General features: G+C 47.6%; 1 protein-coding gene across 3 annotated transcripts in view; it reads left to right on the top strand.

Moving 5' to 3' along the window:
- SGMS1 (sphingomyelin synthase 1) overlaps nt 1-15,241 on the top strand; it is a 278,326-nt gene that overhangs the window by 177,863 nt on the left and 85,222 nt on the right. Inside the window, exon 1 of one of the 3 annotated variants that reach the window (XM_044386019.3) lies at nt 7,660-7,959. The exons of the other annotated variants lie outside the window; for them this stretch is intronic. The gene's annotated coding sequence lies outside the window, so the exon portion shown is untranslated. Of the gene's footprint in view, nt 1-7,659; nt 7,960-15,241 lie in introns of those variants that run through there. 3 annotated transcript variants of the gene reach the window in all.

The following is a 15,241-nucleotide window of genomic DNA, read 5'->3' as shown; positions in this document are numbered from 1 at the left end:
GTGATGCAGGGGAACTGCTTTCTGTCCTAGGATGGCTGCTTTCATCATCACTGAAGGGAAGAAAACACTTCCTCAGCCGTTTTCTCTTCCCTTTGTGGTAGATCACATTGTTGTTAAAACATTTGTTCCTTCCTACCCACCCTCCATCTCTGGGAGGATTATACTTTCCCAGCCCCGTGAGGGTTGCCCCCAGTGGCTGTCTGGGCCGTAGGACTTACTTTGGCCAAAACAATGCGAATAGCGATGACACATGCCATTTCCCAGCAGAAGCTTTACACTAGACCTGGGTCCGCCATGTCTCTCTCGTCCTTGCCATGAGACCCGCATGTCTCAGTTGGGGGTGCTTCTTCTTCTTTGGTCCCCTTGAAGAATACATGCAGGCCAGCCACAGCTCACCTCCAAGGAACCAAACAGAAACCAGGAATAATAAGACCTTTCTCTGTTGTTGGCCTCCAAAATGTTGGCACTCTTCCATACCGCAGTGACTTAGCCTGAACCCATACAGTCCCACTGTCGTACTGCAGCCTTTCTCTTGCACTGAAGAGATGAACCTTCATCACACGTTATCACTTCCAGTAAGGCATATTACTAGGTACTTAGGGTTGACCGAGTTGCCCCTTCATTTTGTTTCTTTCTCTTTCTTTTTTTGAGAGAGCGAGACAGAGCGAGAGAGCACACAAATGGTGAGGGGGAGGCACAGGGAGAGGGAGAAGCAGACTCCAGACTCCCCACTGAGCAGGGAGCCCAACACAGGGCTCCATCCCAGGACCCTGAGATCATGACCTGAGGCAAAGGCAGACACTTAACCGACTGAGCCACCCGTGTGTCCCACTTCATTCTGTCTCTTCAAACACTCGTAGAACATGTCTCAGGTCAAGGTCTGGACATCTAGAGGTTTCAAATAATCCAAGCCCTGACCCCAGCTTAGGATTCTTTGAGCTCGGCGTGACTGGGTGCCGTGTATCCAGCAGCTGTGAAATGGGGCACAGGGTTGGGTCACAGAGACTGGTGTCTCATGGTCGCCCGCGGGCTGTTGTGTGCCGTCCTTATGATGTCCTTGGAGTGGCACTGCCCTCCGTCACTCTAGCTCATCTTCCCTCTCCTCCCCTCCTGCTCAGCCTGTGTGTCCTGCACTGTCTAGGTTGTGCTAAATGTTGGACTTCCTTATTCCCATCTTGCATTTGTAGTGAAACAGTTTGTACCGACGCGTCTACTAGATGAGCGTATGTCTTTTCTTTGACGTGTCGTAAACTGTTCAACTTCACAGGCGACATATCTTAAATTTTTTCCTCGCAATATAAATTGCCTAACATGTTATTACAACAAAATTAAACTCTTAGTAAATTACTGACTGTTTTTGTTGATCCCCCCCCCGCCAAGTTATTGGTTCTTTTTTCCGTGGTGTATGAAGTGGAGGAAATTGTTGTCAGAGCGCTGCTTTGTGTTTTCCCCTTATGGTGTCTGATGCAAGAAGGCTCTGTGTGGACTTGGTAATACCTTACCTCAATTTGGAATCATTTGGAGTTGACCTGTCGTAATTCAGATCCCGTGTCTAATAAGTTGACAGGTGTTCCAGGGGCTCTAACTTGATTTCATGTTTCCTAGTGACTCGTCCTGGCTTTGGACCATGGTGTGGAACCAAAAGCTTGGAGAGTTGACTAGTCTGTCTAGTAGTTTCTGGGCTAAGACAATGCATGATTTAGCTACTCAGTCATTCAGCGATTTTCTGTCGGGCTGCTTCTGACCACCTCTCCACTTTGATTTCAAAAGGCACACGGCTAATTTATTATTCAAGTCCCATCTTGGACCAAGGGCTTTCACAATTTTCTGTCCAACAAGCACAGAAAGAAAGGGGTACAGCCTGGGTCAGACAGGAAGGAACACTCAGGAACTGCCCTGGTGTATTGGTAATGGTCTGCTCTTAAGGTTGGGTGGCAGGTTCATGATTGTTGATATTAATATTATTTTTCCTGACAGATACACTAAATATATTTTCTTGTATGTATTAAATACTATATAACCAAAAAGATTTTTTTTAAGTGTAAAACATAGTAAATGCTGTTAAATGCATCCATTGTGGTTATATTGGCAGAAGTGAGTCACATCAGTTATTATTACAACTTTAATTTTCTTTTAAAACACCTTAGATGGGCGTTTTAATAGAGTGTGCCCTGTTTTTTCAGTAGGGCACAATAATTTTATTTTGAAGGCACTGTTTATTGACCTTTGATTTTCAGAAGCTCTTCATGTAAATATAGGCAGTGGTACAGCTTAGGGCCCACCCAGAGAGATATTTTCTCTTGTTCTACCACAGAGAAGTATCCTCTGTGAGGAAGGATATAGAGGGGCGCCTGCGTGGCTCAGCCAGTGAGACGTCTGCCTTTAGCTCAGGTCATGATCCCAGGGTCAGGGGATCAAGCCCCATGTCGGGCTCTCTGCTCAGCTCAGCGGGGAGTCTGCTTCTCCCTCTGCCTCTGCCTTTAAAAAAAAAAAAGGAAGGAGATAGGAAGTTAATGTCTGGTTATTGACAGTGACTGGCCACTAGTCCTTTTCTCTTTTGCAGGAAAATCTCTGTGTTTACACAGTCTGAACCACTAGCCCTGTCTCCTCAGCCATAAGCCCACGCCTGCCTGGCAGGTACGGGGGTCCGATGTCATAGCCCCAGCTTCGGGGTCAAACATACATGGCTTTGAAGCTGGCCCTACTCATCTTAGCGGTTGACTTTGGGCTCAACACCTTCTTGACCCCCAGTTCACAGTGGGCTCAGTACAGCTGTTAACACCTACCTTGCTGTGCTGTGTACACGTTAACGGGAAATGATGTGTGTGTGACGGAAGGCACCGTCATGACTAGATCCTCAGTAAATGATTAAATTGAGCATGTTTTCTGCTCGTTCTGGGTGGAATTTCAAATACATTTTCCTGCAGGAACAATGTGAAGAATGAAGTTTGAGTACAGTATTAGAAATATTATAACTAACATTATACTTGCGATCAATCATAAGTTAAATAGGCTTTTAAAGACGGGCCAGAGAAGCCGGTGCCTATGTTTTGTCTCGAGTGAAATGCATTTCAAGTGCCACATGAGAGTTCCTTGACTTCAGACTTGAGAAGCAAACTTTTAGAAGGTAATGTATTACCAGGCTGAGGGCTGTTTAGATAACCTTTTGCTTGGACATAAAGTGGAATTTGACAGGCAGTAGTGGTTTTTGGGCAAATGAGCCCTTCTTTCTACTTTGGGGAAGTAAACTCACCTTCTGGAGACCTTACTGCTCTTCCCGCCAGTCCAGCTAGGTAGTTCTAGTGCAGACTGGCCAAACAGGAGACGTTGACCATTGGGTGGGTGCATGGCCCCACGGGGAACCAGTGTGAGTTTTCCCTGACACGCTTTACAACTCTGGAATAGTACCTCTCGGTGGCAGAGCTGGGAATTAAGCGGAAGAAGACAGATTTCAGGAAGGGAGAATGAAACCAGTCTATAGAAGAGGTGCCATCTGGTCCTGGTGGGGTTCATGTTGAGTTGGTCCTAAAACCCAGGTGCCCCTGTGGCTTTCCTGTTGCTGGGTTACATAGAGCCAACACATTCCACCTTGCTCTTATTTATTCATTTATCTTTTAATTTTTAAAATTTTATTTATTTTCAAATTTAAATTCAATTACGTAACACAATGTATTATTAGTTTCAGAGGTAGAGGTCAGTGATTCATCAGTCTGACATAATACCCAGTGCTCATACCAGCACGTGCCCACCTTGCTTTCACTGGGGATGCTTCAAGTGCCATTTCTGTTGCCCGCAAGCTAGAGAATGGTGATTAATTCATTTGTTTACACTTGGCATATTTAAGAAGTTGTGTCTTTGTCATGGCAATTATAATAAATATAATTACATGGTAGGACAGCTGGTTTATGACATAGCTTTTTGAGAACAATGGTAGCATTTATTCCTATCTCATAAAAGCACAAACGTATTAGCACTGATCAAAGGATACTAGTGACTGTGTGTGTCTGAGAGAGAGAGAGAGGGAGAGAGAGAATGACTCTTAGAACACACTGACGGTCACCAGAGGGGAGGTGGGGGGATGGGGGAAACAGGTGATGTGGATTAAGGAGCGCACTTGTCGTGATAAACACCAGGTGATTAAAATAAAAACTTTTAAATAAGGAGAATGACTCTTGATAGCAGTTTGCTCTAATGCAAACATCTTACAATGTTTGATTTTAAACCATATAAACAAATACATACAATGGTTCTAGTAGTTACAAGTTGCTTTGAACTGCCTTTTGCTACCATTTCTAGTGAGGAGCACTAGGTCAAGAGTGGGTGTTGGTGACTCTACCATGGACATGGAGAGAGACGTTTATCTTTAAGGAGGAATTGGTACTTCGGCAAGATTGCCAAATGTGTGTGTATGTGTGCCTTACTGGAAGGGGAAGATAAAATGAGTTAATGTCTCTGTTTTCTTCAGTGGGTTAGTGTTGGAGGAACTGAGATTTGATGTGATGACACCCTTTTGTAAACTCTGCTTCCCTTTAGGAAGTATCCGATTTGCTCTCTCAGTCGTAGCGTTCTGTATTGTTGGAACATGTCATAGAGAGCAAAGAAACACATCTGCCGCTTGAGTTCTGCGTGCCAACTGGTGTGAACAGCTATAATATTTGCTTCTTGATGTGTCAGCAGTCAGAATGAAGTTTTCCTTTCTCCTTTGTGGCTGTTGTTGAACTGAAGCATCAGTTATATCAACATGACTGTGTATTCAGAATTGGCTGTGTCCTGGGCGGGGGGTGGGGTACAAAGCCTTTGAGACACAATCTCTTCCTTAGATGGACTTTTATCATCTGGCCAGAGAGCAAGGTCAGGGAGGGATCTCGAATCAAAGGAAGACGCTAAGGTTGTGTAAGTCAGTATGGAGACGGCAGTATAAAGAATAAGGTCTGGAGGCATTTGGAGGGAAGGAGGGCTCTCCAAGGCTTGAGCCAGTGGGGAGGGTTCCAGGAAAAGGAAGGGTCTGCAAGGTTACTGCTGGTATGAAGAGGGAGAGAAAGTCTACAGCCAAGGGGTATGATGTGGGCCTCCATGTGGAGGTGGTACTGTAGACACCAAGTAGACCAGTTGCCTTATTTGATGGTGGGGGTTGGAAAGGTGGAGGCCAGCAGTTGAATGACTGAACATCATGGCATTGGGCCCATGGGCTAATCGTCACTTTTTCTTGAACTGTATAACCATAGACTGTACTACTGATAATTTGGTACTGTAGGCAAAAAAGACATCCTAGAAACTACTGTGAGAACATTTTAGCAACATTGGCAACTGTGTCTTTACTTTGGAAGCATAAGGATTATTGTAAACATCTTTCAAGTGCTTTGAGTTAGTGATTGCAGGTGGACGTATGTATGAAGCCCTTCTTCCTGGACAGAGCACCCATTCTGTGAATTTTAAGCTTGACTGGATCCTAGGCAATAGAAACAAAGTAAATTATCACTCTCTTTTCTGGATGGCTACCTTGCCCTTCCTCTTTCCTGTATCTCAGTGTATCTGCGTATGTCTACCCAGGCAGACAGTTGCATTTTTCAGACTGCAGGTGTTAGGTTTCCTGAGTTGCTCACATACACATGGGTATTATCTATACAGCCTTCCCATATAAAAGAGCTGCTATTCTTGGTGTAACAGCCAACATAGTATCAGTTTGGCCAGTATAACTGGTTATAATAGTTTTGTAAATAGAAAATCACTGTGCTTAAAAATATTAATTTGCATGAATGTTTGAGAAAAGTTGCCTATAAAGCAAATGTCTTCCTTTTGATCTCTACTATAAAACCATAGCTGTTTAATTGATAGAGAGAGGGAAGGTTTATGACATGGTGGCTGGATGTTTATCTTGTGATGGTGATGATGCATTGGGAGCACAGAGGGAGGGACCTGGCAGCTGGAACAGCAGTCGGGGGACACTCAGCCTTGGTGACCTGGCATGGGGGAACGAATGCATGAACCAGGAATGGGAAGAATGGTACAGATACGGGAGACACGGTAGGAGGCTGTCGTCATACCTGTTGATAGTGAATTCGAGAGAGAGAGAGAGAGAGAGAGAGAGCTCAGATGACTCTAGAATTTAACTCAAAACATCTAGGACGATGAGATTACCTTTATGTGAGAGTCAAGAGAGACTTCCAGCTCTGTCATCTAGACTATGGGCCAATTTGTGCCTATAGCTAAGGATAAATGTGAGGTTATAGGCTTACCTTGCGCCTGCCCTTTTTGGCCATAAGTTGGTCTTTCGGGTGGAAGAACTCTTGGAGCCCTTCAGAGAGATGACACGGTTGACTTAGCGCTGGGCTCCTGGTCACGGTTGACTTAGCGCTGGGCTCCTGGTCACGTGTGGGCACAGCTGGGATTAGTGCTGGAGCTCTGGACTCCTGGTGCAGTGCTCTTTCCACTCTAACGTGCTGGACTGGAGAAAATCCCATTTTAGAAAGGGCTTTTGATCTCACTTTAGATCTGATCTTTGGCTGATGAGTATTTTGAAGAATTTTTGGCCTATAGAATTATGATTGGTTCTAAAAATGTACGAGGAAGTTAAACTCGGGAGATTTTCTCCAAAGCCAAGAAGGTTTAATTTGTAACTTAAAAAAAAAAAAAATTCCTACCCCCACTAGCCATTAACTCATTTCTTAACTGGTCGATAGGACCTAGCAGTCCTGGAGTCCTCTGTAATTGGCCAATCCCCAGTTACCTAAAGTTTCCTTTAAATAGTTTTATTCCTTAATAATGTTTAGGGCACAGTAACCCAAATGGAATGAGTATTTGCAAAATCACTCTTTTTTAAAAGTTGGTTTACTGTGGCATAAATGAAATCATTTCAATTTTAAGCCTTTTTTTCATAGTAAAGTTCCTGTTCTATAGTAAGAACACCAAATCCAAGAATCCTAAATCAAAAGTTTCCTTAATTTATTTTTATTTTTTGTTTTTTTACCGCTTCAGTAAAGGACTCAGACCACACAACACCAAAGTACTATTTCAGCTCTAAAGTTATTTGGATATTTTAATATTGAAAAGAATTTTTAAAGAATGATAGGCTAGTTTGTCCATAGTTTTGGAGATTCAGAACTCAGAGGGACAGGACAGCATTGTTTTAGCGCCCGATGTATGTCGAACACTGTGCCCAGTGCTCTGTGTTATTACATATAAGCCGTCCCTGCAAACTATGTCAGGTGGGCATTTTACCAACCCCCTCACCCCCACTGCGGATAATTCACTTGCCCAAGGTCATTCGGTGTCAGAGGTCGGATCCGAATCTGCCCTGATGCCCGGTCCCATGCTCCTTACGTCCAGAATCGCCGCCTAACTCAGGCACTGTTTCTCAAAGCAACGGAAACCAACCTACCTCCACGGATCTGTCTGTCATGACGAGATTAGTTCTTGTTTTGAAAGAGTTTTTAAAGAGCCATCGACCATTTTCTTGGAAGTTGCTAAGGCTGAAGTTCGGGAAAAACAAAACAAAACAAACAAGTTCTTTTTTAAAGGCTGATATAAATCAAGACGGGAAAGTTCCGCCTTAGCCGACAGTGAACACGCTTATTGGTTAGGATCGCCCGGGCTGACTCATTTCTTTTTCGCTGTGTTAGAGGGCCACACCCTGCATTCCAAAAAAACCTCTGCTGCCCGGCCACACCCGCGGCCTCCCCGCGGGAGCCTCCGGGGTCGGAGCCGGCGCGCCTGCTGCCCGCGGCTCCCGAGCGCGGCCGCCCGCCCGCCTGACCCCGGCGCGGCTGTGGGCGTCGGTGTCGGTGCTGGCGTCGGTGTCGGTGCTGGTGTCGGTGTTAGTGCACGCCGGCCAGGCGGCTGGCCAGGCCGCGGGAGAGGCGCGGGCGTGGGGCCGGGAATCGGGGCGCCCCCACCGCACCCCCGGCCGGAGCCGCGCGCTCGCTCGGCGCCCCGGGAACTTTGCCTCTGGGGAGAAGAGACGTAAGTGTGCGCCCTCTGGGCCGGGTGGGACGTAAGTGTGCGCTCGCCGGCGGCGGGACCCGGCCTCTGTGCCGTGCAGAGCTGTCCCGGTAACGCGGGGGCTGTGCTTGCCCGCGCCACCGCCGGGCCACGCCGCTCCGTGGGCGAGGTGCGCGGGGACGCTTGCCCTTTGCTGGACCGGTGGCCAGGGGGGTGGGGGGGCTGCAGCCGCCAATGCTCCGAAGGTGGTGGGGTGCTTTGGAGAACCAAGGATGGGGGGGTGGTTTCGCTTTGGGGTTATCGGACAGGCCCAGTGCAGGTTTCTGAGGGAGTTGGATTGCATGCACAGTTCGGTTACTAAGTTTTGGGTAAGTCCTCTCTCAGACTCCAGCCCCCGCGCGGAAAAGGCCCTTCAGCTACCTCCTTGGGCTGGTGCAGAGACCTGTGCTGGGGTCAGAAGGAAGCACGTGCGCCTCGTGTTTTGGAATGAGCCTGTTTACTCCACAGCGATGCTTTCTATTTATTGTGACCAGTAATTGCTCTTGTGGAATTTGTGGAAATAAATACCCTGAGAAGAATGCATGGGACTTGCTCCCCATTCCCCATGTGCGTTTGCTCTGTGTAGTTGTGAAGTTAACACCCAAGAGAAGGGTAAGAATCGGGAGACCCTGAGCTCCAGGTCCATTCTGTTCTTAATCCCTTAATCCTGTTGCCTTACCACTTTAAAATTGACATAGAAATAAAATCGTGGACCTTCTTTAAAAATCTGTGTAAGAAACTAGTCAGCAAGCACAGAGAGTTTTGTATGGTGGGTTGCTGTTTTTTTGTTTTGTTTTTTTTTTGTTTTTTTGCAAGAGGATGGGGAGGTGTAGGGACAGGAGAAGCCGAATCTTGGGATTGCTCTGTTTGGCTAAGGAGGGACACCGTGCAGCAGACACGGATCACCATCACAAACACTGTCTGCACTGGAAGGGCAGGCTGAAGACACGCTGGTAGCAGAGTGGATGACAGGAACATTGTAAATTGCATTATGGAGTTACCACCATGAATTACGGAGTTATGAATGGCATCATTATACTTCATTTATGAAGATAGAGACTAATGCGGACTCTAACAGAAAGAGTGAGGTTCTTTGCAGCTGACTTTTTCAGTCTATGAAGGAAACTTCTCCAGAAAGAAATCCCTTCTAAATGTACTAAGGAAAATAATTGGGTAGAATTTTTAATGAGTTACCCTTTGAGCTCCTGGTGAGCACTGTTTCCAAGTTCATGGGCTGGATCGGCTCAGCTGCTTTGAGTTTAACTCAAGTGCCTCTGTGTGAGATGGGGATCCCAGTTCTTTTGAGGAACAGCCTGTGATGTTGAAGTCGCTGGGGGTGAGAAGGGGAAGATACTTTGTTAAATCTCTGAGATGTCTAAAATCTAAAGGGATGATTAAATTTAGATTTTGATTCAAGTTTTACCTAGTTGTTGTGACAGAGCCAAACATTTAAGGACCTGCTTTTTAGCAGGAGCGAGATGCTTTGCACCCACTACTACCTCATATAATTTGTACGATACTGCTGAGACCTAGAGGTGTTATCTGTGTTTCGTAGTCGAAGCAGCAGCTTTGGCAAGGTTACACAGTGACACCGGAAGGGAAGGTTTAAGATCTGTAATTTTTCCCATGCGGCTCCAGTTGCTCCTAACATAGTGTTAATTTTTCTGCGAGAAATAATCCAGAGGAGTGTCATCGTTCAGAGCAGATTTGTTTGGTGTGATTTTAAAAGCTCCTCGTTGCCCCAGTGCCAGAATATCAAAGTTCAAGGCATGGTGCATGTACTCTGGGAGCTCACGGTTTTCAAATATTAACTTGATGAGCCGGTTAACACATGTGGCAGCCTCACCATTACAGACTTGGGGTGACTTTTTCTCCTTTTTACCCCTGAAGCCCTTTAGTTCTAGACTTGCATATCCTTCCTGCTCCTCCGTCACCAAGGGCAGCTCAGGCCTTAAGCAGCTGGGGTCGTGGGCTTCCAGGGTCGTTGTCGGTGAGTGCACGCCGGCAGTGATTTCTGTGCTACACGAAATGGTTTTAAATTGATTTTCGGAACTTAGCTTAGTGTTGAACCTGTGTATTAAGAACGGCGAGGTCACGAACGGCACACACTGTGAGTGCTGGAACTTTTCTTGTTAGATGAAGGTGAGAAAGGCTCCGTTACGGCAGCCGATACGGCAAGAGTCCCTCTGCTGGGCCGGCTTTGGGGAGGTCAACATAAAAGAGAACAGTGTCACCGTCTTAGAACGCCATGAGCTACAGCATCTGTGCCAGAACCCAGAGCCAGGTGTTGCTCACACCCCCACCTCATCACTGTCACCATCTATTTGATACAGAACACCCACTAACCTTGTAAAGCAAAGAATGCCGTGGCCTCCTCCTTAGACCTCGCTAAGTCCGAGCTGCGTGAAGTCATTTGAGTTGTTGAGGATGTTGAAAGCGCATGCCAGTGTGATGATAAAACCGCTTGGGGGTAATCCTGTGAAAATCATGGAGAGGAGGAAGTATGCCAGGCAGCTTGATTTCAAAACTGGGGACATGGCAAATTCTGGAAACTTAACATTCAGGGCTTTTGTTGGTATCTAGCAGAATTGTAAATGACATTTTTGAAAAGGTGGCTAGGGATGGATTTAGAGAGAGGGGTGATGACCCGTGTCCAGCATCGCTCCTCTCTGTCTGTCCTTATTTCTTTGCTGCTAGTTACTGGACAGTTATATCCACATTGCCACAGGTGCTGACAGGCCTGCTTCTGCCAGATGTTTAACAAAGTGCTACGTGTTCTGTGCACATGTAGGTTGGACAGCAGTAGAGATAAATGGGTTTGTGTTTTGCCGTCCCAAGGAGGGATGGTACGTAGGGTGAGATCAGACTGGAGCTAGGTGCCCGTGGTGTGGGGCAGTGGGTACAGCTGGAGGAAAAGGTCTTGCACTAGGAGAGGCGGAGTGTTTCGCACCAGGGAGGCAATGGCCCCACGGTTCTCCGAGGCACTGGAGAGAGTGGTTAAGAACAGGGACTCTGGGGGCACCTGGGTGGCTCTGTCAGTGAAGCGTGTCTGACTTGGGCCCAGGTCATGGTCTCAGCGCTCATGGGGAGTGTGCTTCTTCCTCTGCCCCTCCCTCTTTCCCTGTCTCTCTCTCTCTCTCTCTCCAATAAATACAATCTTAAAAAAAAAAAAAAAAAAGAGGGACTGTGGCCTGACCTTGGGCAGGTTATTTGAGGGCTCTGTGCCTCAGTCCCTTCATAAAATACGGATAATACTACCTCCTTCGTATGGTTGTTGCAGATGTTGAAGGAGTAAATTACACAGATAATCCACGTGAAGTGCTTAAAAAACCAAGCCCGGAGGTAAATTGTACGTATTGGATGTGGGTCTTCTGTTGTTGCTCATGCTTTTACAGCTTTGGGCAATGCTGTGTACGTTTCTCGGTTTGTGTGTCAGTGTGGGCCCAGAAGGGGGTAATCGGGTTTGGACAAGGGTCTGGAAACTTTGAACAGAGGTTGACGACCCTGGGTAGTCCAGCCTAGTGTGAAAGCTGAGGGATGGTATTTGCCTCATGCCCAGTGAGGTCCTGCACGTTGGGTGGTCTAATAAGTGCTTTCTCTTCAGGAGCTGTAGCTTGGTGACCTAGAAGTCTCCATCAAACTGGGATTGAGAGGAGCTCGTTCTTGGTATTGGTACAATCTTGAACCAGTGAGGTGATCTTAGGCACTTAGCTAAATTCAGTGGTTCTCACGGGGTGGTGCGGGGTGGCCAGAGGCTGTGGGGAGGGGTGGGTGAGGCCAGGGGTGCCGCCAGCGTGCCCCGCTGCATACGACAGGCCCCTCAACACGGAATTGTCCTGTCCAAATGTCAGTGTGAGACATTGAGGAACCTCTGCGTAATTTCACTACAGTGTTCTGGGTGTGACATGTCAATACTTCTCTTTGCTTTAGCGAGATCACAGAGTCGCTTTAAGAGCATGTGTATGAAAGGGCCTTCAAGAGTTAACGTATTCTGGGGTCTGCAGGTGCGCACAGCGTGTACGTGTTATCGGCAGCGCCCCAGGAAGATGGCATGAGCTGCATTCCCTAGAGGAAGCTGGTGCTGTGCTTCCAGAGGGTCCAAGAAGCTCGTGCTTGGGTCTCAGCTGGGCTGATGTGACCTGCTTTGTGATTTGGAGCAAGTGCCTCTATCTGGGAAAACCCAGTCCCTGTTTCATAAGAGTTGCAGGAATCAACGAGGCGAGGCTGGAAAGCTTACAGCGCAGCAGTTAGGCGCCCGAGCGAGCCATTGCTTAATTTTTCTCTTTTTCGGTAGTGGGGTTGGTGGTTGCTTGTTAAAATGGAAGGCTTGGAAGGAGGATGAATACAGAAAGTGGATTTCTAATAGTTAAAAGATAAAATGCAAGAAGGGTTCTTGAGATCAGAATTTCAGAGGGGCTCTGTCTGGAAGTGTTAACTTTGGCCCTGTGGGGAAGGAGCTCGAACCCTCTCCTTGACGCAGGGCTGGAGCTGGCCACGTGAATTGGTTCTGTGTTTGTGAACTGCTCCACTGTAAAAACTTGGAATGTTTGTTTTTAAGCAGTGCCATTAACTCTGTTTCTTCATCCTACTCTTGATATGATTGATGGTTTCTTAATATATTGTCTGATGCCTTAAGATACAACCACACACCCAGCCCCGTGTATGCAAATGTGTCAGCTTTGCAGTCTTACTGACTTCCTGCCCCCGCCCAGCCTCCCCACCGAAGATGAAGCAGAGCTTTCACGTGATCGCTCTTCCTGTCACCCCCACGGGTGGACCAGCCGTAGAGCTAGGAGTCTGGAGGCCATCCATGAGTCCCACTGTCCCACTGTGGTGGCAGCCTGTGGCACATCCGTAAAATCAGCTGAAAGTTCATGCATTTGACCGCAGGGTGATTTTTTTTTTTTTTTTTTGAGATGAGCCTTGGGTGGAAAGATTGCCACCCCGCCCACTGTGGGCACAACACACCCGCCGTCTCCTTTGTAAGGGAGAATGTTTTGCAGTTCTGTTCATCTTCCAGGAGGTAGCCCTGAGAGACGCAGCAATGAAAAGCTTCCTTGGCTTAGAAGGAAGGCTCTTCATCAGGTTGGAGGACTGAAGTCAGTTAGTGAATTTTTAAAGAAATTTCATTTTCTCACTCCGGGTCCCTGCTGCATGTGGACGGAATTGTTGGAATCTTGCCTGCACGCGGGACGTGAGCCCTCACGTGGGGCAGGTGTCAGTGTGCCCCCTCTAACGGCTTGCCTCTCTCTGGGCATCTGGAAAGCTGTCCCCCTCCTGGAGCAGTGGAGAGAGGACACACTGGCTGCCCCCAGGAGACAGCAGCAGCCCCAGCCTGAGTGGCAGGTGGGCTAGGAATGACTTGGGCATCAAAACCCACTTCTGAGAAGTTTGTAACACAGACCAACCCTTCAGGTAGCGCTTGGAGGCCTTCCTGAAGCCAACCTTCACGCTTAACCCTAACCCTCCCAATGTACAGAAATAGAAAGCGATGTTCTGGACTCCCCTGGTCTCGAGCTGCCCCAGGGTTGCTGGGTATAAAGCAGGATTAACAAACTCAGAGGTTCAAACAGAATCGTGAACGGGGTACACGGACTTGCAGAGCTCTGTGGGTTCAGAAGGCAAGAGTTTGATATCTGAGCCAAGCAGAACGTCAGGTTGCTATTAGACAATAGAGATGGTAGACAAATTACAATTTCAGGTGGTCCCAGAGAGCATAGTTCTTGAAGCCCGATTAGATGATTTCTGCACTCTGGGCTCATCCCCATTGCTTTGCTTTCCCAGATGTGGATGAGGCTAGAAATTCCCGAGCTGCTACCCCGTTTGTTAAGGGTGCTTGAAGGCTGACTGCATTTGCAAGGCCCCGGGCATCCACCCGGTGGAGTTCCACACCATTTGCTACCAAAATCCAAGTTCTAGACTGTGCTGAGTCAACAGATGTTAAGATAGATTTCTTTGCATTTTAGAACTAGAGTCCCGCCGAAAGGCCCAAATGCATTTTAGACACAGGAACAAAGAGATTTAAAATGTCACAGTAGAATGGTACGGTATACCTCGTTACCCTTATCTGTGAGCTTGTGTTTTTAGAGAGTTTAAACTTGGTGTTTTGTGAATTCTTTGATGCGCTAATCTAAATGTTCATTGTGGGTGTAGTTGGTCCTTTAGAAAGCAGTCCCTCCTCCTTCCCGGAAATTCCTAAAGCTTTCACTTCTCTGGAATCACTGGTTTCCCCCGTGAGTGCTCTTGGTCTGTGGGGTGCCGCGCACGAGGGCCAGGTAGACCCCTTATCCTTTCCGACTTGGGAAAGACTCGATTCTGAAAGGAACCGCAAACACATCGCAGTGCCTGGAGCAGAGCAAAGGTAGACCTAGGAGTACAGAGCCTCCTGGCTCCTGGGGCAGAATCGGCACTTGGTTCAAGGTAGTCGTTTGTCTGGAAAGGGCGTTTGGAGAGGAGTGCGCCGACGTGGAGTCTGTAGCCGGGGCGAGGGAGCGAGCTGGCAGGGCCAGCCTGGCCTGTTGGCGGAGAGGGTGCCCCGCTTCTAGAGAAGCCAGAGCCGGTCTCTAAGGGACCCTGGCCCTGGGCTGGGGCTGTCTGTGCACTTTTGAAATCAGACCTTTGGGTTCCAAACCTTACTCTGCCTTGCCCTAGACACAGACACCATGGAGCCCACCCTGACCTCACCATGCGGTATCGGGCACACAGGGACACCATGTATTTCTGTCCTATGCCCGCTGTGCGTTCTTGTGATTGCTCTGTGGGGTCCCTGTAAATTGTCATTGGCAGAATCCAGCATCCAGTCTATGCGATGGTTCATATTTCTCACAGCAGTGTGTTAAGTAGGCATTTTTATTTTAATGCCCCCATGAGCATGGTTGACAGGTCCCGTCTCTTGATCATCTGATTTATGAATTTCAAGGTTAAGGGGTCAGGTTGGCGAGCCCCCCGCAGGTGACAGTGGGCTGGAAGCACCAGCTTGCTTCCAGTTGGCTCTCGTCTTCACCCTGAGTGCCCTTTTCTCCGTGACTGGTAACATAAGAGTGTGATGACTGTCATAATGCTAGTACTTTCCTTTGCTTCTTAGAAAATGTGGAGAAGAGGAATGAGCGTAGCTCAGTGCTTATTCATGCTGGAAATGTGGTGTTCGGTTGTGCGAGTGACTCATGTGAGCATGAGTAAAGCAAACCAGAGTCCATTGTTTTAGTTACAATGTAAACGGAACTCATCCCTACTCTGCTGGTTAGCATATCCTGTGATTCTCATT

The sequence above is a fragment of the Ursus arctos genome, unplaced genomic scaffold (assembly GCF_023065955.2).
Source record: "Ursus arctos isolate Adak ecotype North America unplaced genomic scaffold, UrsArc2.0 scaffold_7, whole genome shotgun sequence".
Taxonomy (NCBI): domain Eukaryota; kingdom Metazoa; phylum Chordata; class Mammalia; order Carnivora; family Ursidae; genus Ursus; species Ursus arctos.
The sequence above is the reverse complement of the archived record's forward strand: the minus strand, read 5'-3'. Positions and strand labels throughout refer to the sequence as shown.